We start from the raw sequence: 26863 nt of genomic DNA, 5'->3' as shown, positions 1-26863 counted from the left end.
CTGCTGATCACTGCTGAAGCAGCCTCAGATTTGAGAAGGTTTACAATGCTCTGTTCTCTGTTTTGTTTTAGTTTGTTGGGACCCTGCCTGCTGAATGGAGACCAGGACCTGATTTCTTTGGGTTTCCCTGGGAACCTGTGATGGTTACCTTCCTGATAGGATACATTTCCTTCCTTGTGGTGCTATGGAGGACTGTGCTCGCAGTGAGTAAAGAAACTGAGTTCAGTTTGACAGAAGGGGTTCTCATGGTGATTCCTCATTTAACTAATGATACGATTCCAAAAAAAAAAAGGATTCAGACAACTACTGAAAATATCCCCAAGTGGTCTTGCTAATTTTTGTTTTGGGTTAAAATCCATGATGAGACACTGAGCAAGTTACTTTACCTCGATTGCTTCAGTAAAAGTTGAAATGATTGTATATTGTTCTCTAAATTGTACTGTAATTCTTTAAATGTGCATATTTTGTAACAACTGTAAGTTGCCCTGGGTAAGGGGGAATTGTTATGTAAAATAACTCATTGTAAATTGCTTTGGTAACAAAATAGATTATTATAATTATTCAATTAACATATATGAATGTATCAGCAAAGACCGTATTTCTTACAAAAACAGCTGACAGAAAAATGAGTCATATTTTCCTTTATGTATTTATTTCAGATCAAAAGGCCAATGTACCAACGTAAGTGTTATTACAATAGTGTGAAGCAATAGGATTCAGGGTTCTTTGTTCTGTGTTTTTTTTTTTTTTTAAATAAACAATTGTATGTATTTATCTAATGGAAAAACAATGTACATTTTAAAATGATTTATTTAATGTCTATGTTTTGCTTGCTGTACTGAAATGGCTGTCAGCAAGTTATATTTTCTTTTTATTTCTGGTTTATTTTAGTGACAGTAACACAGCTTCACCAAAAAATTAGACAGCTGTCAGATGAAATTTGCCAAGCTGCTGGTCATTTATCAGATTTAAAACACACGGTAAGCACAGGATGGACTTTGTAAAGTGAAGGGCAGTAAGAGAAAAAGATTCACAATAATTAAACTGGTTAACCCTTTAAGGCACAGTAGCTTACATTTTTGTGATATAACTTAAAAAAAATACAGCAAACTGTTGTAATTTCAGAAATGTTCAATGCTTTCCTACTCTAAACATTATTTCACATAAGAAACAAAACTCTGAAAAAAAGCGAACCTGTAACAGATATTGGATGATTTTGCATACATGCAAGAAAACACAGATTCTGCTAAACTTAGCAACTGTGAGGTCACTTATTTTGTCTGTTTCCAATTTTGTCCACTAGAGGGCACCACCAACACATACTAAACAATGGTTACAGCAAGAAATCACACTACATTTTCAGGAAAAAAAATGAAGAATCTGTAGTTTCATAATGAAACCACTGCGGCTCAAAGAGCTAAAACCTCAATTATCCAAACACCTCTCTTATCCGAGCAATCCGCTGGTAACCCGTCTAGCTGTCTGCAGTGCCTTTTTCTGACCAGCAAGAATGTGTGTGTGTTTAAAGGTAATGGATTTGGGTTTCTACATTTTGTTAGAAAGAGTTGGGAAAGTGCAACACTCAACTCACTGTGTCTGCTCACATATTCTAAACGGCTCACACATTTTAACAGTGGGTGCGTTAAGTAAGTGAGCCGCTCAGAAAGAACACTGATCTGATTTGAAATTCACTTAATGCTCTGCTACACGAAAGCGCTGAGCGATGTTTAAAATGGTGAATAACAATTCTTTACTCGTTTGTATTTCTGAGGTTATGGTAGATGAAATAGCCCTGAGTTTGGCGCTCTGTTTGGACTAAACCTCATATCTGGCTATCTGGTGTTTAATACCAACATTGCAGGACTGTTCCAAAAACGAACAATAATCCCATACAGAAAGAAAATACATTTTCAATATATCTGTAAATATATATGGATCATTGTAACAGGGCGAGGAGCCCTGTACATTTAAATGTGTTTTCATTTTCGTTATTGTGTATTGTCATGTTGTATTATGATTTTGTATAAGTATTTATTTATTTAAAAAGATGGCGTGTTTGCGTGCGTGCATGTGTGTACATTCTGGCAGAGGTGAGGTTTGGCAACTCCTCTGCCTGTAATTCAAAAACTCGTGCAGAATGCAGCTATGGGATAATCAGCTGATTGGTAGCTGGTTAATCCCCCGGCTGAGTATATAAAAACCTGCAGCTCGCTGCGCTGGGGTGGGTGTTCAGAGTGAGAGCTATATTTAAAAGGAAGAACGAATAAGGATCAGTGAAGGCAGTTGCTCAGCCTGACCTTAGCGTTTGTTTGCATTCGAGATTGATTTTTGTTGAAACCTTTTCTTTTGTGTTTTTTGTTTAAATATTTATTTTTATTATTGTTTGAATAAATGGCGCCGCAGTGTCTTTTGCCCTGCAGTACTACTGCCTCGGTTCTGTGTCCTGCATTCTGGCCTGACGTCACCACTCGCCAGCCTGTCACAATCATATATGTTTCATATATATATATATATATATATATATATATATATATATGTATGTATTTGATATATTTAAATATGTTTCATATATGGAAAATGTAGGAACAATGTATGCATTGTAAAGCTATATATTTTAAATATATTAAATATATTTCCTTTCCGTATGGGATATTAATGGCACCAGTAATAATAATTATAAAACAGCTCTAAATTTTGAAAAATGAAATAAAATGATAAAAACAGCCATTTGTACCATCTTATGTATTAACTTTATGAAGTCATACCAATTCATCATCGGTGACTTCAGTGTCAATTAGTCAACTCTTCCTATCGCCTCCACTTGTTTCCTGCAGGTGTCCGTTCCATCCACTCACTCTGATCTCTGATGAGAAATGCTCAGGAGCGCCCTGAGCGGCTCAGTGACAGCAGAACTGAGCAAACCGTTAAAGTGATTATTTTACTGAGCTGCTTTGAGGAGCTCACCTACATCACACACTCACTGTTCATGTGTTGCCTGCATGACCAACACCACTCAGTGTACCCTGCCAAAGTGACCAAGTCAAAAAAAATACCCAAACAAACGTGAATGAGTCTGAATGAAAATAAACCTAAACCAAGAACTCTACTAATGAACTGTATTGTTCTGATTAGATTCAGGAACATGGCAAACATCTGAAAGAAACTGAAGAGGCAACACAGTCTTCTACACGTGAAAACAAGAACCTGCAGGTAGGACATGAAGAATAATGGACAGCTCATTAGACGCCAGTGCACACATACCTGTTATTACCATGTTATTACTGTGTAATTGTATGGTAATAACCCAAATTAATTGCATAAATGCCAGTTTCATTGGAACTACCAAGTATTATTACTATTGCTGGAATAAGTATGTAATTAAAGGGGAACGTTTTTGTGTTTGTGTTACATGTTCCCATATGTTTAAGTTGGTTGTGTGTATTGTTTTTATTCATTCCTTCTGACATCCTGACCACTATTGAATTGCAGTCTCTGGTGCTCTGTTCGGAAGAACTCTTCAGAAAAACTTTAGAACTACATTTCCCATCACCCCCCTCATCCATACATGAGCATGAGAATGAAGATCTTCTGAAGGGTACATGTGAAGTCATCTTGGAAATAGAGCAAAGTGGACTGCAATTGAATAGTGCAGAAAAGTGGTCAGGATGTCAAAAAATAAAAACAATACACACACACCTTACTTAAACAGTTGTAGCAACATGTGGGAACACGTAACACACACACACACACACGAAAAACCTTGAGTTCCCCCTGAAATGCTGTGGAATTGGAGCACTGTTTGAATCTTTCTGTTTTGTCCTTCACCTAAAAGGGCATGTGTGAATATCTACAGCGTGTGAACGAATCCGCAGAGGAACAGCTCAGAGCCTCACAGTCTGCCCTAGAGCAACACAAGACAAAGCGGGCCAATCAAGAACAACTGGTAAGTTTGATCAGTTAACAAGTTTACTGCCTAGCAATGTAGTTTCTATTCACTTACTCCGATATTAACATAAAGATGACACCTTGTTTCTTAGTTTCACTGTATCCTCTTTTATTTTGAATAGATTTCTGAGATTCAAACATCCATTCAGAGCTGCGAGAAAATCTTTGAATCATGGAATGCAGAACCATTGAAGGTATGATTGGTGTTATTCTGTTGCCCAGTTAAAACCCAGGGAATTGTGCACAGAAAAAAGAGAAATTATGCAAAATTATCCAAAATTAAATGTATGTTTTTTGTATTTTTTTTGCAAATTAAATTAAACGCAACGCTATGTAAGCCTTCTTTAGAAATATATGCAGGCATGTTGTGTATATATACTGTATATATATATATATATATATATATATATATATATATATATATATATATATATATATATGCATAATAGCACATATAGTACATTGTATCACAGTATCTACTGTGGTGCTCTATCATTCCTTGAACAAAAATGAAAAAAGTGACCCAGCAGGACTGCATACAGGTGGTAGAGTACAATTGGCCGAGCGGCGCTCAAGTGTGGAGGGTTTCAGTCGACAGAGTAATCCTTGTCTCATCACTACACACCAAAGACTCCTGTGGTGACTGGGCACCTGCGAGCCGGCTGTTTTTCAACCAGAACTGCATTTCCTTCGACCCGATAGATAAGGTTGACTTCACGGTGAAAGAAAGAGTGAAAGAACGCGGATGGCCTGACAGCCTGAAGCACGTTTCGGTGGATGCATGTGCTTGTCTTTGCCTCTCACTTGGAGTCAATGGGAGCTGCAGTGGTTAGACATGGTCTCCATCGCTCAATGTTCCCTTAATTGAACAAGAGTGACATAACACTTACTGGAAAAGCAACAAAAAACACATTAAAGGCATTAAATCTCCAACGCTACACTCATATTGCATATATCTAAGTTGGTTTGATGTTATCTATAACAAGATCATTTGGTATACTAGCTATTTAAAAGATCTGATCTAGTTTTGTATCTGTTTGTAAACTATACAATTTCTTGGATATAAAACCAATTTAGGAAGCAGGAGTTTTGGAAAAGGACAGTCTTGAAGAGGCTGAATTCCGGGCTAAGCTGCAGTGGACTCTGGAAGAGAATGAAAGATTAAACCACGAGAAGGAAGAGGCAAGTAGAACTCTTGTATTCTGTACAAGAGAACACACCTGTATATGTGTAGAGAACTGGACTGCTCTGTGCTGGAACACAATGTTTAACACTGAAGGATTCTTGTTTTCTAGCTACTGAAAGAGGTGAAAGACGGGGAGAAACAACGCAGTAAGCTTACTGAGGAAATGAAAATGCTCCAAAAGATTTCCAAAGATATGGCAGATTCCATAGCCTGCAAAGACTGTGACATTGAGGTACACCACTGCTTAATATAATATATAAAAACAAAAGACTACTTCTTAAGTGACCTGCTGACAAAGCTGAAAAAGACAAACTCGTCAAATCACACTCGAGTGCTCCGCCAGTCAGCAGCCAGACTAAAAGGGGCAGTATTGCTGGAAAGCGAGAATGTTCCTGTATACGTAGTTCAGAAACAAAAAGTACATCCTCCAAATTTCTCTTCTTTGAAAATCGAAATCGCCGTAAATTCAGGCCGATACTGTAACTTATTTATTAAATGTTACTTATTTATTTCACTTAAAATAGAGCATTGCCACTCCTTTCTGTTCACTAGTTATAGTATTTTTTTTTTTTTTAATCTCAAATGTTTTAATTCAATGTAAATGACTCATTTATGAAAACTGTGTACGATTTTGACTGCTTACAATCTACAGGCTTTATATGAGCAGATAAGCAAGCTGGGAGGTCTGAAGGCAGATGCTCAGTGTGAGACTGTGACGATTCAGGAAGGAAATGTCAATGGTGAGACTCCAGGTGCAGTGTAATCCCCGAGCAATGCAGCAGATAACTGAATATTTAAGGGGGTGGGGGCTAGAGTAGTGGTGCTAAACTGGCCCTTAAGAGCTAGTCCATCTAGTCCAGTGCAAGGATTTTACTCCATACTCTCTATTCTAATTCTAATTCACTGAACCTGTTGATTAATATTTAATCCGTATTAGTTGCTTTTAAACCACCTAAAAGTGCTAAATACGGTTTGTGTCCACACTACCGAGCGTTTAATGCCGTCCTCGAGAACCAGACTTGAGACTACCTCAGGAGGTGGTTTACAGTCCGGTTCTAAATAAGGTCGCATCAGTTAGTGCGTATTATCATATGTCTGGACGTTGTAATACCGATCTACGTATTGTGTATCCTCCAATATCCCAGAATCCTCAGTTTACGTGTGGCGCATGGCTATTGCAAATATTTACATTTCTTAAATGATTTCGCGCAAGAAGTTCACAATGTGACGTTGAAAGCAGTTTGTTTATGAAAGATGATTAATAATTTCATAGAAGACGGTCGTGGGTCCTGCATGATACAGCAATATTTGTTTTAACTTTTGAGGAACTGAGTTAATGTAGTGTGAGAGACAGATCATTTGAAATGTGTATAATTAAAGTATTAAGTTATAAACATATAATGATATGGAGATAGACTGGAGAAATGTTTCATTTCCGTGTAGGCTATAACTAAAAATACCTCTTTGCATTTTTTTTTTTTTTTGCGTTATGGAAAAAACGATGCCTCGATGGTAAAAAATAAATAAAGTGAAATAAGTGAAATAGTCTTAAGATGTTTTATGCAAACAGGCACTGCCTTAGGGGAACTGGGTGTAAACTCCGGTGTGAGGTGGCGAGCTGTTGCTGTTAACATCAGAACATTGTAGGAAGCAGGTTTTAGGTCAAATAAACGTTAATTAACTTGTAAAATAAACGTTATTTAAATAAATTACATATAATAGGACCTACTGCCATATGTGACTGCATTTTTTCAGGAAAGTCAGAAGCACAATTTGTTCTACTAGCATAGAATCCACATTTTCTTGTTTGCAAACACTAGCTAGTGCATGGTGGGATAGTGTATTAAGTCCTATTAGCCACTGCACTGCTAGAAATGAAACCACACTATTTTAATAATGTGTGAATGCATTAATACTGACTAAAGAGAAAGGGGTATTTCACTGTGGGCACTCTGAGCTAGACTAATCAGAACGGTTTTGAGTTGGGTTCTCGAGATCGGTTTTGTAGTGTGGACCTGATTAGAATAAAGAGCAGGACTGGTATGGATGTCGAGGGCCAGAACTGAGTACCACCAAACTGGAGTTTGAACAAACACATTTACTCTTTCAGAGAATAAAATGAAGAAGACAGTTAAACAGATCAACATCGTTTCACAGGTAAGTCTAATTCAAATTCATTCTAGTCCATTTGAATTAACTGGCTTTTGTAATTAAATAGCTATCCTTTTTTTAAGCATTTGAAGGTGATTATTTTTTATGCTGCTTTTATTAAATTGCTCTGCAATTTTGCACTATTAATAGTTTCTTAGCAGACGTTCTTATCCAGGGAGACTTGCAATTATTACAAGATATCACATCATTTTTTACATATAATTAGGCATTTCTACAATTTTCTTTTTTAACTGGAGCAATCTGGTTAAAGCACCTTTCTCAAGGTTACAGCAGCAGTGTGTCCCCCACCTGGAATTAAACCCTCCAGTCAGATTCCACCGTCCTAACCACTACTCCACACTGCTGCCCACTATTGAGATACATTATGCATGTGCTGGGCAAAAACGAAATAAACTACACTAAGCATGCTTTAAATAGGGTGGTAAAGACGTGTTTTCTGAATGTATACGATGTACTCTCCATTCATTTAAATCTAGATCCAAATCACACCAGAGGCAGAAGAACGAGACAGAAATCTGGCCAAACTAGCAGATGAAGAGAAAGGCAGACGTGAGATGGAAGGTACATGTCCTGTTCGCTTTCTTGCTTCTCTAATAATGAACTCCCTCCCAGTTATTACATTAGAATTACACTGGGGATCTGTGTTACAGAGAAAAGAAGAAACCTGGAGCACAGAAACCTCAAGACTGCCCAACACAAACTGGAGATACTGAGGGATCTGTATGAGCAAACATGGAACACTCTCCGACAGTGAGTATTCATGCTGCTGGGAGGGGCTACAGAGGAGACTCAACTGCCATTTTATGGACATCTGAAGTTGTGAAGCACTAAAGGAGACTTGAGATCAATGACAAATGTTTCAGCTCCAAGTCGATTTCAAGAGAGTCTTAAGAGTTGAACTTCACCTTGTTAAAGGGGAAATAAAGTTGTTTTGTGTGTGTTATTGTACATGTTCTCATATGTTGCTACAACTGTTAAAGTAAAAAAAGTGGGGGCAGCAGTGTGGTGTAGTGGTTAGGGCTCTGGCCGCTTGACCGGAGGGTCGTGGGTTCAATCCCTGGTGGGGGGACACTGCTGCTGTACCCTTGAGCAAGATACTTTACCTAGATTGCTCCAGTAAAAACCCAACTGTATAAATGGGACATTGTATATAAAAATAATGTGATATCTTGTAACAATTGTAAGTCGCCCTGGATAAGGGCGTCTGCTAATAAATAAATAATAATAAGATGTGTGTATTGTTTTTTGACATCCTGACCAATTTTTGACACTATTAAATTGTAGTCTACAGTGCTCTGTTTCCAAGATGGCTTCACATGTACCCTTCAGAAGAACTTCAGAACTACATTTCCCATCACCCCCCATCACACATACAGCAGACGATGAAGGGTACATGTGTCTTGGAAACAGGGCACTGTAGACTGCAATTTAATAGTGTCAAAAAGTGGTCAGGTTGTCAAAAAAAAAATACTGTGGAGTGTTGGGGGTGTTACCGCATATACTCTGCAGGTCAAAGGACAGAGGGCTTAGTAAGGTTGTGAGGGCGGGGTTTCAGTTAGTAATATGACGGTTTGTAATGGAGCTGGTGACACATGTGGGATGTTAATAAAGTCATAAAGAAAGAGTTCAACAAATAAATACCTCTGGCGTGAACAGTTTACAAATACACACACCTTACTTACAGAGCTGTGGGGAACTTGATTTCCCCTTTAATGAATTCAACTGTTTTGAGTGGTTAATAGCTGTGGATAACAAGTCTAAAATCTTTCAGAAAACTCCTTCAGGAAGAGCACAGGCATGGAGAAAAGAAGGAGAGACTGTTTGAAGGCAATGGAAATCCAGTACAGGCAAACAAGGAACTAAAGATTTACAAGGAAAGATTGCACAAAATCCAGGAGAAACTAAAGAATACACAGTATTCCTATGCATACCAGGTAGGGCAGAATATCAGATCTGAGCAGCTGTGGACTGCTATTAACCTTCCTGCTGCCTATCCCATGATTTCAACTTGCTGCACAGGTTGGTCAAAATCTGCCAATCCCCCCTGTGCAGAATAGTGTGGAATGCTCTGTGCATTTGCAAACTTTATTTAGCTTTTTAGTTTGCCTTTCTGCTGTTTTCAAAAAAATGAATGTTATAGTTTGTTTGGCAATCCGTCATGCCCTCCAACTAAATATTGGTTGTTTCAGCAGTATACGTATACCCTTTAATGGAAAAAATCTGTATACAGCACATGGGATTGCACTGCACACAGCACTGTATATACCTATATATCTTGCAATGAGAAAGCACCACGTTTGAAATTGCAATACACAAATGATGGTGTACAGTTTACGTGCAGTCATTGTTATGGAAAGTAGAATCATCTTTGTGTACAGTATTACTATACTGCATGTTAAAATATAGCACTATGTGTTAATCATTGAACCTGTAAGAAATACAGATACACTGTAAACATGTATCATGTCAACAACAGAAACTATTGTTTTGAAAACTGTCCAAAATGTTTACCTGGGGGCTAAGAATGAAAAATCTGAATTAGAGAGAATCTTTATGTGTTACATGTCCCCATACGTTGCTGCTGTTTAAGTAAAGTGTGTGTATTTTTAATTTGTTTTACATCCTGACCACCTTTTATATTATTACATTTCAGTCTACATGCTCTGTTTCCAAGATGGCTTCACATGTACCTTTCAGAAGAACGTCAGAACTACATTTCCCATCACCCCCATCATTCATACATGAGCAAGAGGATGATGGGAACTATAGTTCTGACATTCTTCTGAAGGGTACTTGTGAAGCCATCTTGGAAACGAAGCACAGTGTAGTGCAATTTAATAGTGTAAAAAAGTGGTCAGGATGTCGAAAAAATAAAAACACACAACTTACTTAAACAATTGTAGCAGAATATGTGAACAAGTAACACACACACACACACACACACACACACACACACACACACACAAACTACTTGAGATCCCCTTTGAATTGCAAAGTTCACATCTATGTTTTCAATGCCCTGACAGAAATGAATCTTCTCTCTTATAGAATCTGTCTTGTGAGAAGGCAGTGCATGAGAAATGGGTAAGTGTTTTGTGACTCCTCCATTTCACAGAACAGTGCTGATCTCTTTAAGCAGAGTTGCTTCCTAATGCTACCCTCTATCCCTCTCTGTATTGTCACAGCTTCAGAAACGAGCTGCTGAACGGGCTCTGCAAGTGCAGAAGGATGAAAATGCAAACCTTCGACAAAAGTGCGTCCGCCCTGAATTACATTTTGTATCATTTTACATTGTCCATTAAGGTTCCGTGGCTGAAATAGTTTCCTATTTTTCAGACTAGTCGAGGCTCACATCAGGCTTGGGAATGTGCAAAGAGCTTCAGCAATTCGATTGACCCCCACCCACCGAGTGACACAGAGCCTCCCCCAGCACAGCAGTGAGAGCTGGTTTTATTATTGCATTAATATGTACACATACTGCCTGTTGATTAAGAACTGCTATATATCTTTTTCATTGCACACTACCGGTGGAAATGCCATGCATATTATGAATTGAATGGTTAAGTGGTGTGCACAATGTCTTTAATTCTATAAGTCAGGCCATGTTTTCATTCATTATTTCATACATGCATTTTATAAAAATTTGAGAATACAGTAAATGATCTCAAAATGTATCCCATCATCATGTGTCAGAGGAATGCAAAGCTAATCTGGGTGCCCCACATAATATGTAAATTTATTAGAATTCAACAGCTACAGTATATACAGAGCTTGAGGTCATCGTTCCTTTTGGTTCTTGGCAGATTATAGTTAAGGAGAATCTTTTTTTTTTCCCCCTCAGAGTGACTGCTTTTATTACTCTTTGGAATATAGAATTATTTAATGTTATCACTGCTAATCTTACAAGTTTACAAACTTCAGAAAGGTCTTTAAATCAATAAAAAGATTTGTTCAGTTAAGCCTAAGGAGGTACTGAGCTGCTCTGATTGTCTGTAAGGAACAATTTTATCTGCTTAAAGAGTTAACTAGTTCACTTTTATTGCTTTAATGGATTTGAATTCTATTCTTTGCCCAGGAGCCTGTGTCCAACCTCTGACTGCAAGTGAAACTCCATTGGATGATCCGGTAAAGTCAAGAGATTATTAGATACTTATGGGAATGACTTTGTGTGGTTACTCTTTCATTCTGTCAGTCTTTATTAACTTGATCTTCTGATAAGGCTTTGAACAAACTGTCTATTATTCAATCTAGAAATTGCTGCACATCTTTCTGGAAATGAAGTTGCTTTGTTTGCAAGGGGATGCATGTTTTTGTGAACTGCAGTTATTGATGCTGATGAGTGCTTTGTGTTTCAGAAGAATGCAGCAGCTGGAATCCCATCATCAAGTCCAGGCACACTGATGGCAGGATCTTCCTGTTCTGCTTCTTCTAAGAAGGGATCTCCCCCCCGACCAATAAATGCATCTGTGAGTGGAACTGCTGCTCAACCAATGAAGGAAGCTGCATTTCCTCCAAATAGACCTGCCATTCAACCAATGAATAGACCTACTGGTCAACCAATGAATGAATTCCTATCAATGAATAGACCTTTCCATCCACCAATGGATCGATCTGAAATTCAACCAATGAATAGACCTCCTTATCCACCACTAGACAGACACACCTATCCACCAATGAATAGACCTCCTTATCCACCACTAGACAGACACACCTATCCACCAATGAATAGACCTCCTTATCCACCACTAGACAGACACACCTATCCACCAATGAATAGACCACCTTATCCACCACTAGACAGACACACCTATCCACCAATGAATAGACCTCCTTATCCACCACTAGACAGACACACCTATCCACCAATGAATAGACCTCCTTATCCACCACTAGACAGACACACCTATCCACCAATGAATAGACCTCCTTATCCACCACTAGACAGACACACCTATCCACCAATGAATAGACCTCCTTATCCACCACTAGACAGACACACCTATCCACCAATGAATAGACCTCCTTATCCACCAATAGACACACACCTATCCACCAATGAATAGACCTCCTTATCCACCACTAGACAGACACACCTATCCACCAATGAATAGACCTCCTTATCCACCACTAGACAGACACACCTATCCACCAATAAATAGACCTCCTTATCCACCACTAGACAGACACACCTATCCACCAATGAATAGACCTCCCCCTCCAACAGTAAATAGATCCACCTAACTAACCACTCAACCAGTGACTAGAATGCCCCCCTCCTTCAATGAATAGATCCACACCTCCATCTTTCTCTAATGAAGCTCTACAAGGACAGATCTCCACACCAAAGAGCAGCTCTTCCACAATGTGTTACTGGAGACACAGCAGCAGCTCCAGTGACTGCTCCAATTCCTCCACTTTCTTTCATTTCCACCCATGAATTACTCTGCAGATCTTCAGGCTCTGTATTCAACCAAGCACACTCAAGAGCTTTGCAGTAGAGTCTGACATGTTTACCAATTGTAATAATCTTGTTTAAAAATGAATAAATGTACCATACCACTTCCTGTGTCAGACTGTGCAAACCCTTCAGCAAATATTGCCTTTCAAATTTCACAGTAATCCTAACCACATGCCTGTGTCATAAATGATGGTAGTATAGTAGTAATAAGGAGTGACAGCTGGTGTGAATGAGTGGTTATGAAGGACTTTTGATGTATAATTCTACAAAGTTATAGAATATAAAGAAAGACATTCCAAGTTCAGAAAAAGTAACTGCGTAAACCTGTTCCCTAACTGTGTGTGTAAAGCATAAGGGCTGGCTTTTGAAAGTCAAATTTCATCACATTTGGAAGTATTTGTGTAATACATTTCTATGTTTCCTTCAAATTATTCAATAATGTTCTGTAAGTGTCAGTATTTGGTTTTTACTACTGTTATAATAATAATATTGATCATTTTAAAGAACATATGGTATATGTTATTTCCATTTGACTTTCCAAACATTATCCATCTTGTACTGATGGGAAGCTCGTCAATCACAGTTAGGAGCATAACAAGTAGAAGGGAGTCAACATCATCAGTGAGGTGAGGTACAAACCGAGCCCATTTATTTATTCGGTTTGTAGTAGGAATGAGACCATACATAGTCAGGTCACATGGCTCCTTTCTCTAACATACATATTAGAAGATTGGATTTTAGCTTTACCAACTAAACCAGGAGGTACTGTATTAGAGTCTCCCGAAGGCACCTGGCTCTCCCTGCACGCGTCTCCCAACAGCATAAAAATGTATTAAGGAGTGACGATGTCATCAGACTACAGGATAGATGAACAGACAGTTCACAATTTAAAAATAAGAAAGATTTGTTTATTTCATACTGTCACAAAGACGGCCAGAGTGGGTTGCGTCAGACCAGACAGGAATTCAAACACACAGACAGACGGTGGTGATGAGCTGAGTGCAATGGCTGCACTCAGCGTTTATTAACAAATAAAAGGTTTTAAACGGTACACAAAACACAGGACACGGCACTTGTAGCCAAAATAAAAAGACAGACAAAACGGACTAACACTAAACAAACGGTGCACGGAGAGACAAACAAACACGGTGAGAACAAACACTTATCTTTACTTCTAATGATTTTAACTCTCCTCTCTCTCTCACCCGTTCTCCTCTTCCGAACACCCAACCCTGAGTGCAAGAAATGTGCGTCTATATATACTATTGTGCTGGGATTCAATTACTAATTAATTATTCACTTGAATCCCAGCACGTGAATTAATTATGTGCAACCTCGTGCTCACATATTACATTTAACCAGCACGTGAAGTGATTTGTGCCCTCCTCGTGCCTAAATACAAATCTACACTTTTTAAATACACGTGAAACACAGACCCGTTTATATCCCGTGTACCAATGACTATACACCAACATTTACACACGCAACATACAACACATAAATGCACACAGGGACGGGGCACTTTGCCACACATACACATAACTCTAACTATTTATCGGCTAATCTGAAAAATCAATGAAAAACAATTATTTCAAAGAATTAGATAAAACAATGGTGGAGTGATTCAAAAACAAATAAACAGTACTGTACACTGGTGACTTGAAGTCCGGTATATTTAGTATTCCAAGTTATCGGTTTTCTTTTTCCAGCTCTTTACCTCCCTTTAAACATTAATTAACAGTTATTAAGTCAATAAATGGTATATTTGATAAGTGAAATGTTATTTAAATTTGCAGAAGAAAACGAACGCAATGAAATTCAGCAATGATTAGACTGAGCCCGAATGAAATGCAGGTCCGGAATCAGGCAAGATCAATGCATGTCCTTTTTAACTCAATCAAAACATAGAAGGGTAAATTGAACCAATGTCCTTTGGTAATTAAATATTGATTAAGAAAGTAAATCAGCTCAAATTATGTTTATAGGGACATCACAGGGTTATCAAAAATAAAAAAAGCAAAACGCGGAACACTAAGTATACTAGATGTGTTTTTCTATGTGTTTCTGTTTAATCCAGATCATCCTCCCCCATATTACTCTGAATAATGGAGAGTTGACTAGAATTGCTGCTTAACAATCCAAAGCAGAGACTACTAACCTGCACAGGGGCGCTGAGAGTTTGCACAGATCCTGTACTGGACACTGTCTCTGGATCCAAGTTCAAATCTGGAAGGGGATTCAAAAGAGATTTTGTGATGACAGGAACAATAGATTTGTTGTGTGTTTTAATAAAGGCCAACACATGCGGGACATCAGTAATTTCAATCACAGATTCTAATCTAGAAACCCACTATTCCACTCAAAACAACACAAACAATTGTATTTTTGTTATCCATATTAACCCTTCAGCTATGGCTGTACTGTAATTGCATGTGATCTAATGCATCACTATATAGGCAGGACGGAGGAAACTAGAAAGAACACTATAGACTCCATTTCTAGTATATCTGAAGAGGATGAATATATAAGGATAGTCTTAAAAAAGCTGAAAAAAACTTCATATTTCATAAAATTAAAAAGTCTCTTTTCATAACACCAATTTGTTTTCCATGTGGCAGGGCTTTTATCAAGTGAGACGCTGGCTTGGTTTAAAATGTCATGACTTATCTTCTACTGTCATGACTTATTTAAGGTGGTATGGCTGACTTACAATTTTAGATAGTTTTGGTTTATATTTAATTTAACAACTCCTGCTTTGAAACTTCATGTTGTATTTGATTGTTTTTGTATAATTTGTTATATTGTTATTCAAACATAAACTAAACAGAAAACACAACTATCTAAAATAGTAATCCAGCTGTACCACCTTAAATAAGTCATGACAGTAGACAAATGTCCTGAAAGTTTCCCCGCATGTAAATCAAGTCATTGTTTCATGGGGCTTCATCACCAGGCTGGATTCAGAACTTCCACCCTGAGACTGCTGATAGTTCACACATTACCCTTGCTTGTAGAACAGCAGGCTTGATAGAGAAATAGAATAATAATGATAACATGATGATGTGAGCAGCAGGCACCTGGCTCCAGCTGGTATCCTTCGTTGTGGAAACTGCCCTCCAGCTGCACACAGGGAAGAGTCTGCAGAGCGGGGAAAAGAAATATCACAATGGATTCCAGCATCGCTGTTCATTAATGGAGTGGAAACATTCAAGTGTACCATTCGAGGCTTGTGGTTTATTGGGAAATCTGTCCTGAGTGAAATAAAAGCTGTATAACACAACCTATTGTTCAGGATCCTCTTTATACAAATCTTTACATACAACATGTAAATATGGTACTTAAAATATTAACATAACACTACTTGTTAATTACTACCTGTCAAAATGTAACTTCTAAAAACAAAATCCATTTCATAAACAACAATCAATAATTTGACTATAAAGGTAACTAGCCTTGGGCTGCATTCTTATCCAATGTATGCTGATGTTTGAAAACGTGGCAGGAAATATTACCCCACTTCCCTGCTCACTGAGTGAACACTCCATGCCAGCCAAAGAAAGAAAGGAATGAATTATTTCATAGCAGCTAGCCTTATATGTACTGTATATATGTATATATATATATGTACTGTATATACAGCTCTGGAAAAAATTAAGAGACCACTGCAAAATTATCAGTTTCTCTGGTTTTACTATTTATAGGTATGTGTTTGGGTAAAATGAACATTTTTGTTTTATTCTATAAACTACTGACAACATTTCTCCCAAATTCCAAATAAAAATATTGTCATTTAGAGCATTTATTTGCAGAAAATGACAACTTCTGGAAAAACCAATCCTCAGAGTTGGGGAACATTGTCAGAGCAGAAGGAAGCAAGTTTTCATCCAGGACAACCTTGTACTTGGCTTGATTCATGCTAAAGCTGCCCGATTTCAGCCTTGCTGAAGCACACCCAGATCATCACCGATCCTCCACCATATTTCACAGTGGGTGCGGGACACTGTGGCTTGTAGGCCTCTCCAGGTCTCCGTCTAACCATTAGACGACCAGGTGTTGGGCAAAGCTGAAAATTGGACTCATCTGGGGGTGCTTCAGCAAGGCTGGAATCAGGCAGATTTGTCTTTGTGAAGGACGCATGAATCAAGCCAAGTACAAGGTTGTCCTGGAAGAAAACTTGCTTCCTTCTGCTCTGACAATGTTCCCCAATGCTGAGGATTGGTTTTTCCAGCAGGACAATGCTCCATGCCACACAGCCAGGTCAATCAAGGTGTGGATGGAGGACCACCAGATCAAGACCCTGTCATGGCCAGCCCAATCTCCAGACCTGGACCCCATTGAAAACCTCTGGAATGTGATCAAGGGGAAGATGGATGGTCACAAGCCATCAAACAAAGCCGAGCTGCTTGAATTTTTGCGCCAGGAGTGGCATAAAGTCACCCAACGTCAATGTGAAAGACTGGTGGAGAGCATGCCAAGACGCATGAAAGCTGTGCTTGAAAATCAGGGTTATTCCACCAAATATTGATTTCTGAACTCTCCCTAAGTTAAAACATTAGTATTGTGTTGTTTAAAAATGAATATGAACTTATTTTCTTTGCATTATTCGAGGTCTGACAACACTGCATCTTTTTTGTTATTTTGACCAGTTATCATTTTCTGCAAATAAATGCTCTAAATGACAATATTTTTATTTGGAATTTGGGAAAAATGTTGTCAGTAGTTTATAGAATAAAACAAAAATGTTCATTTTACCCAAACACATACCTATACATAGTAAAACCAGAGAAACTGATAATTTTGCAGTGGTCTCTTAATTTGTTCCAGAGCTGTATATATATATATATATATATATATATATATATATATATATATATATATATATATATATTAGTTTACATAATGTGACAGTAGGTATGTAAGTCTCTAGATGAAAAGAGCTCTGGCCCCTGGGATAGAGCATACCAAAGATACCCTATGCCAGTAGTACTGATTGTGTAGACTCCTATTGTATTAAGTGCCGTTCTACACTTGTGTGGAATGTTAGCAAAAAGTTTAACTAAGAGCAAGTACAAAATACAGGACATTATTCAATTTAGGGACAGTTCAAGTAAGGGCAGATAATAATACGGCGGTAGTTACATCAGGGTTAGTTATGAGTGCAGTGAAAACAGGCACCAAGTAAGGTAGATATATTTCACAGTAAAGACAAATTGAAGAGCAGGATTAAAAACAGACATAACAAGGAGCAATAGTGGGGAGCAGCAAGGTCAGGAGCAGATACAATAAAGCCAGTTAAAGCGCATTTAAGGCAGGGTGTCACATTGTCCAGAAGGTTAGAGTTGAGGTTTTACAAGTGCTGTCTGAATAGGAGTGTCTTGATGATTAGTTTCCTGGCATCAGGGATCCCTTACTGTATCCATGCATTGCCAATCTGAGTAGAGTGCTGTGTGCTCTGTGAACACACCCCGTCACTGTGAATCTACTCTTCCACTCACCGCTAGAATCTCACCCGGGACATCCTGACTGCAACACATACTATCATTGTTTATTCATTTCTAAGCAGACGCCCTTATCCAGGGTGACTTACATTTGTTACAATTATATCACATTATGTTTTACATACAATTCACCATTTATACAGCTGGGTTTTACTGGAGCGATCTAGGTAAAGTACCTTGCTCAAGGGTACAGCAGCAGTGTCTCCCAACTGGGATTGAAGAGTCCAGAGCCCTAACCACTACTCCACACTGCTGCCCAGCAAATAACAAAAATAAATTAATCCACAGAGTTCCATTCTATTCCCTTAATCCCTTATACATGCAGTCTCATTCCTGGGGATGCCTGCTGCCATGCACAAAGGGATTAGATATTTGCCAAGGTTTCTTCTATAAAAGTTGTTTAATAAACTATATAGCAGGGGTCTCCAACCCTGGTCTTGGAGAGCCCCGATCCAGCAGGTTTTATAGATAACCAATAAATCATCAATTTATAAACACCTGGAACTATTTTGTTGTGATCAATTAAGCAGGTGATTTGTGAAATGAACAATTAGAGGGTCATGGTGAGCCGCAGCCTAACCCAGCAGACACAGGGTGCAAGGCAGGACTACACCCTGGATGGGACGCCAGTCCATCACAGGGCACCACACACACACTCACACAGAGGTGTGATTTAGAGTGAATAGCATGTCTTTGGACTGTGGGAGGAAACCGAGGTACCTGGAGAAATCCCACGTGAACACGGGGAGAGAACATGCAAACTCCAAACAGACAGACCCCTAGGCTGGAATTGAACCCAGGACCCTGGTGCTGTGAGGCAGAAACACTAACCACCACGCCACCGTGCCGCCCCCGTGTGTTCCAGTGTTTTGAAATTGGTGATTTAGGGTGACCTACAAAACATACTGGATAGGGGCTCTCCATGACCAGGATTGGAGACCACTGCTATATAGCATAGGAGTGTCTTTGCATGAGCTTTGGGTGGGCAACTCCAGAGGGGCCGTCACATTGGCCCTGACATCGCCCTGCACTGACCCCTGCCGGCCAGGAACTCAAGAGCAGAGGTCAGTGAGGCAGCTCCCCGACATCCACTCTCAAGTTCCTTAGTGAATAAGGGAGCTGGCTTGGCTGGAGGAATCGGAGGACACCCACAGAAACACAACTGGGAAGAAAATTGAGGGATAAAAAAAACTAAAAATAATCAGGCACTCAATATTTAAAAAATAGCACCAGCAATTCAATAGTGTAATTTATAGTTGTAGTTGTGTGAAACCAATTAGACACTCACCTTTCATGCAACTCAAATTCTACCTGCAGCTCTTCATTGGACTGTAAAATAGACAAGACATCTACATTAGAGGGGCACTGGCTATTCTGTAAACATAAAGGAAGACATGCTTATTGTATGAATGTACATTCAAGCACACTGGTATACTGATATACTGCTAATCATTGGTCTTTCTTATTAATACAATGAATGCACCTGTTTTTGGGAGCACAGCAGTTGCTGTATCCGGAGATAGCCTTTTATTGAAGACGTGATCGTTGTTTTGTTTTTGTAATGTAAACTACTCAGCCTGGCCAGGCCGTACCTCTTCTTTGAGAGTAAAGGTGCACTTCTCAGATTGTCCTGGAGTCAACCCTCCCACGTCACACAGAACAGAGGCGTGGCAGTCATCTTTGAGGGCGTCTTCGTCACACAGGCTGAGCTCCAGCACATTCTAATGGGAGGAGAGGATGAGGATGCTTTGTTTCCTTCAGTACAAACACAGTGAAGTGTAATAAAGCACAGTGGAAGCATACTGGAAAGCATAGGTAAGCACCGGAATGAATAGCAAGGCACAGTGAGGTATATCATTGAACATGGAAAAACACAGCAAACTATAGTACATGCAGAACATAACCAAGGGAAAAGTACACATGCATATTGGTGCTACATAGAATTAAAATAAAATAGTGCAAGTATGTCATAATATAATGACAGTTATCTCATAACAACAAAAGTAAAAACTACTTGAAAGATACTTGCAGTATCTCAAAATAACAACATAATTATCTCATGAAAACGGAAGCCTTTACTTCCGTTTTTGTGAGATAACTGTGCCATTATTTCAAGAAATACATATTAAAGTCTATATTACAATTGTTTTGAAGACCTTGTCTCAGTGCTGCAACTCAAGCACATGTGTCCTCTGAAGCGAGTTCTGTCACCCGACCTCCTTTTTTCAAACGGCAAGCCAACAGTGAAGTCAACCAGAGCTATTGCGTCGGAGGAAACGCAGTTCTGCAGACAACTCAGCTAACTCGCAGGCGCCCGGCCACCACAGGAGTCGCTAGTGCGCTTTGAGGCAAGGATTACCCAGCCGACTCAAACCCTCCCTACCCGAGCCGCGCTTGGATAATTGTGCACCGCCCCCAGGGAACTCCCCAGAGTTGTTTTTTTAAGCTATATTTCAGTCCTCAACCGCAAGAGGCTGAGAGCCACCTCACGAAACAATCACCCCACTGTGTTATATTAATCATCTCAATTTGGCATTCTATTACTACAAAGTATGTGCATTGACAGGTTGATTAACAGAGCGGACGTCGTATTAACAGATGTAGTTGAATAAAATGCGGTTTCCTTTTGCATTGATCTGGTTTCTAGACAGTTTTTCAGAAACAGAAAGTTTTAACAGTTTGTTTATTGTGTCAACTGTGCTGTGCTCCTCTTGTGCTCGGTATATTAATTCTGCGACTATTACATGTTTGATGGACTCTCTACATCTTTGAAACCACTGTAACATATTTACTAGTCCCTTGTCATGCGTCACAATACAGAGTGCTATTTCTAGAGCTCCAACCTTTAATGAGTTAAGGAGTAAGGATAGTCGACCCACAAACTATATGTGTTCCTGGTAAATTAAAGCATTTAAATACATTTATTTACACATTCTCAGAAATATTTTTAAATAAACTGTATAACTAACACAGAGATGCATGATTAAATAATTGTAAACCGCTACACGTACACCTCTCTGTTAATCAACCTGCCAATACGTGTACTTAGTGGTAACAGAATGACTAACTGAGATGGGATGATTGTTAATGATTGCACAATCAGTTGCTGAATGAGTAGGCTATATCAGCATCTTGTGGCTGGAGGACTGAAATACAGTTTAAAAAACCAAATCGCGAAAAACGCATGGCTCTAGTAATAACGACACTCCCCCAATTATGCACCAATATGCTTCTGTAGAAAAGGTGAAACTGCAAAAATACCAGAATTAACTTTTATAAGGGATGATGCAGAAAGAGACTTCTTTGAAAACTGCAGACAGGCAAACTAAAAGGCAAACTAAACTTTGCAAATGCACAGAGCACTGCACGACTATTGAGACGGGATCGGCAAATTTTGCCCAACATGTGCTGCAAGTCGAAATTGCAGGATAAGCAGCTGAAAGGTTAAAAACAAACTAAGCACTAAAACAACATCCTGCTGCAACATGGACCGAAGCAGCAGACACCCCAGACCATGTCTTCCGATAGCGCCTCTGCAGCGGAGTCCGCGGCTCACCTTGACTCCGCTGCAGAGGCGCTATCGGAAGACATGGTCCCAGACAGGGTCCCTGCTGTTAGGCACAGTGTGAGTGCGCTGGGGCTGGCGGGAGGCTGTGGGGAGGTAAGCCTGCACATAGCAATCCGACCAACACTGTGGAGCAACAAACAGCATGCAAGACAGCTTGGAATGTCCTTGTACAATGTGATAAGCAAACCCACTCACCAGCATTTACAACAAAAACATTGGTAAAGTAGTAGGACAGAACGTGTACAAAAAGGATTGCGCAAGCTGGGGTCCACCACAGGGCGAGGTGAAACACAGCACCGATACTGCTGTACAAAAGAGCCTTTGTTTGGAGCGTATCAGGCTTATGTCTTACGACATCTACAGCCCAGACCCCATGCACGCTACAGTACTTTAAAAGCAAAATGTCTAACTTAACACACATTTTAAATATATTACAAATCTATTACACATGTATGCAAAACACATTACTGAATACTATTGGGAAGCAATTCTTTTTTTTTTTGCATGTGTTACATGTTCTCATATGTTGCTGCAGCTGTTTAAGTAAGGTGTGTGCACACTATTCAATTGCAGTCTGCAGTGCTCTGTTTGTTTCCAAGTTGGCTTCAGAAGACCTTGACTGCAATTTAATAGTGTACAAAAATAAAATATAAACAAAACACAAACCTTACTTAGACAGTTGTCGCATATGGGAGCATGTACCACACACACAAAAACAACTTGAATTCCCTTTTAAACCCAATCATTGAGTCAAGTAACTTAGTAAGGAGCTTGTGTAAAACAAAACCCAGAAGACCCTATAACTTCCCAGGACCAGGGTTGGCTACCCTAGAGTTAGATATTTAAATATTGGAAGTTGCTCTGTGAATGCTCATGTAAATCATCTGTAGACTGTTGTGTGCATGATCACTGTGTATCAAAGAACCAGGCTTCTGTACATGGACACAATTCAAAGGTGAGCGTGATGTACATAGCCAAGAAATAATGAACTTTTAAGTAATAAGAATTTGTTACTTGTGATGAACACTTTTTCCATCAGAACCATTTGATGAAACCTATGAAGGCAGGAATTAAATGTTAGCCTGCGTGGTTCAGGGGGTGTGGGGCTGGCTGGGGGCTTCTAATTTTCTGATATCCTGTGAATTAGTATATATTTTCTATTTAAGCCCTGATCACTTGCACCTTTGCTGTCTAGTGTTTTTCTTTTTCTAGTAAACGCTCACACCCCGTCATTTCGTGCTCCACCGCTAATCTCTACACTTCATTGCCTCGCTCACTGCAGGTCATTTCTCTCACAGCGCTGCCAAGATATTATCAATCATTTTCCTTCCTGCTCACGAGATCTTTCTTTTCACTAAGCTTCTCTTTTCGGCTTCAAGAGCTCAAATAAAACTTTGCTTTTGTGACCAGGACAGTGATATTTTGAAATTTACCTATTTTCCAGAACATTCCAGAAAGATTCAGTGCTGAGTAAACTTGGAGTAACTTCTAGAACTTTCCAGTAATATAAATATTAATATAAATACAGGGGCCTTAAGCCCACCAGTTCAGTTTAGTTCCAGCTGCCTAAGTGGATACATATCTGGATACTACCCCAACCAAAAAGACCTCAACGACTTGATTAGAGATCTTGGTCTCACCAAGTCCAATGCCGAGCTTATGACGTCTAGGCTCAAGCAGCTGAACTTGTTGGATGAAAGTGTGCAAGTCGCAGATCAGAGGAAGCGAAACCAACCTTTTTCCAGCTTCTTCACCCGTCAAGATGGGCTCTGCTTCTGCCACAATGTGACCAGTCTGTTCGAGGCCTGTATCGGAATCGCCTGTAACCAGAATGAGTGGCGCCTCTTCATTGACAGCTCATCCAGGAGCCTCAAAGCCGTGCTGCTCCATAATGGTAACAAGTATCCGTCTCTTCCCCTGGCTCACTCAGTGCACCTCAAAGAGGATTACAACAGCATCAAGACCTTGCTGGATGCCTTGAAGTATGATGAGTACGGCTGGGAGGTCATAGGAGACTTAAAAATGGTGGCATTCCTGATGGGTCTCAGAGGCGGTTTTACCAAGTTTCCCTGCTACCTTTGCCTTTGGGACAGCAGGGACACCAAGGCGCACTACCACAGTGTGGGACTGGCCACAGCGGACCGAGTTCTCTGTGGGGAGGAACAACGTCAAGTGGGAGCCACTGGTGGACCCCCGGAAAGTGCTGATGCCACCACTGCACATCAAATTGGGCCTTATGAAACCATTTGTCAGAGCTCTAGATAAGGAGTCGGCAGCCTTCAAGTACCTTCAAGACTTCTTCCCTAAGCTGTCTGAGGCAAAGGTCAAAGCCGGTGTCTTCGTCGGACCACAGATAAAGAAGATCCTGGAGTGCAATGAATTCCCCAAGAAGCTCACTAGTAAGGAGAAAGCTGCTTGGAACAGCTTTGTCGCAGTGGTTCGGGGCTTCCTGGGCAATCACAAGACCGAAAACTATGTGGAGCTGGTTGAGACTCTGGTGAAGAACTACGGCACAATGGGCTGTAGGATGTCCCTCAAAGTCCATATCCTTGATGCTCATCTTGATAAATTCAAGGAGAACATGGGAGCGTACTCGGAGAAGCAAGGCGAGCGCTTCCACCAGGAATAACTGGACTTTGAACGCGGCTACCAAGGACAGTATAACGAGAACATGATGAGAGACTACATTTGGGGGCTGATTTGTGAAAGTGATTTACAGTATAATCGTAAATCTCGAAAAACTACTCACTTCTAAATCTTTTGTAGTCATTTTTGTATTACTTTAGTATAAATACATGTTAATTTGGATTCATATGTTGTTTTTTTCTGACTTTATGTGAACGAAAAGACACAAATTCGCCCGTTTTCTCACTGGAAATAGGTAAATTTCAAAATATCACTGTCCTGGTCACAAAAGCAAAGTTTGTGGTGAATAATAGCCATTTTCTACACTTTTGAGGCATAAGCAATTAGGAAATAACACTTACTACCCAGGAACCAACATTGTGTTACACAGTGATATGTATGAAGCCAAATTATATCATATGCTATAAAATAAGAATGTTTCTTCCATAACTTCCAACACTCAAAAGTACAAATTTGGAACTAGAAGCAATGTGATTGTTAACCACAACATATTGTCCCTGATCAGTACATGATCAGATTGCATATTTCCATTGTATCGTGCTATCCAGGACTTAATGCGTAAGCATTAGTGAAAAAAAAAAACTATACTGCAGGTCAGCTTTGGTAAAAAGCCCCCTCACCACGTCAAGGTCCTGACCTATGGAGTGGGGTGTTAGGAGCAGGTTTAACAGAACTTTAAAATGCCTTCTTCTCACATAAGGACTTTAAAGAGGCTGCCTGTCGAAAAATGACATCACCAATTTATAGAGACGTGTGTTATCAGTAAATCATATGGACATTTCTTACTCTTAACTTTTATAGGATGTCATCGTCTAAAATCAGTTAATAGGAATGAAAATCAAATTTGAAATTGAAGCATTAATGTCTGAAACGTACGCGTAAAATGTGAAGTTGTTTATTACTTCAGAATTACATCTACTGTACTTTTATATCATAAAAAAGTCTCAATACAGAATCAGGGTCTGCTGAAAAAAATAAATTCAAAATAAGTAGTTTGTGCACTCATGAAAAATAAACTCTGAAGACAATGAGCCTTATTAACAATACGTATGTAAATAGCTGTGAATGATGGGAATGTTGCTTGACAGGCATTGCCACATTGGAGTGTTAGTATAATATACTAAGCGAGAATGCTTAGTAAAAAATGTACACAAACACACAGTAAAAAACAAAATAAACCTGTTACACCTTTACTTACCATACTTACCCATGTGTGTAACTCTGCAAATGCAGCACATATACTCCTCCATACTTATGAGGTCATCTGGCTGTAGATCTTCACACTGGCCATGGAACCATTCGCCACACCTCCCGCATTCCACCATCAGCTCCAGTGCAATCCTGTATGGTGTCCACATCACAGAAATGTACCTCTGGGGGCGAGGTTCTCTCACACCTCGGGAAAGGAGGAAGAGATCCATCTATAAAACAAGAAAAAAGATGATCACGCATTTGCTTTTGATCATAACATAACTTACCTGGATCTCCACCCATGCAGAGTGTGAGGCTGTTTGCGATGGTAAACAGTCCACAGTCACTCCATCCCTGCTGCTGCTGTACATGTGGCCACCCGATCCGAACTGTCTTTCCACTGTACTGCAGCAGTGATACGACCTGGGAACGGAAATCATGCTTATTATTAATTCCCAAAGAGTCAAACACATTTAAAGTACCTTCCTCACAGCCTATGTTACTTACCGTGACCCAGTGATTGCAAGACACATTGAGAATCTGTACAAATCCCCGAGTCGATGAGCTGAAGGAAGTCAGCTGTGTCAGGCTGGTGACAACAAACAAACCTCCCAGCTGTGGATACTGTCTACGTAGCAGAGCCTGGCTGTGGTCCATCACCTCATCACCCCTCCACGTGTGTTGTCCAACACAATAAAACAAATAACTCCTAATTCTGGGGCTCCCCCCCCCCCCCTTGTCCACACACCCATGAGCCGAAGTGTCCTGCGTGAAATTCATTGAGAATGGCAGTCTTCTCATCTTCATCGGTCACAACCCTACGGAGACACTCTCCATTCTTCTCAGGGACATACAGGTACTTACCTGACAGATAAAACAAAAGGAAAGATAATACTACAGTAAAGGTTTTTAAATGAATGTTTTTTAAAAAGAATGACCTAAAACCTTTTCAAAAGAATTAGAAAAGCATTCATTGTGATGCAGCCCTAAAGACCTGACACTACTGACACGTTGTGGAAAACTGTCTCTGCCTATTATAATGGTCATTTCTTACACTCCTAAGTTACATAATATATATATATATATATATATATATATATATATATATATATATATATATATATATATATATATAATGTTTTATTTTTATTTATTTATTTTTGAGCAGTGTTCGCCATAGAGGCAGGATCGTCAGGTGC

This window comes from Acipenser ruthenus, chromosome 42 (assembly GCF_902713425.1).
Source record: "Acipenser ruthenus chromosome 42, fAciRut3.2 maternal haplotype, whole genome shotgun sequence".
NCBI classification, from domain to species: domain Eukaryota; kingdom Metazoa; phylum Chordata; class Actinopteri; order Acipenseriformes; family Acipenseridae; genus Acipenser; species Acipenser ruthenus.
This window is presented reverse-complemented; position numbering follows the sequence as displayed.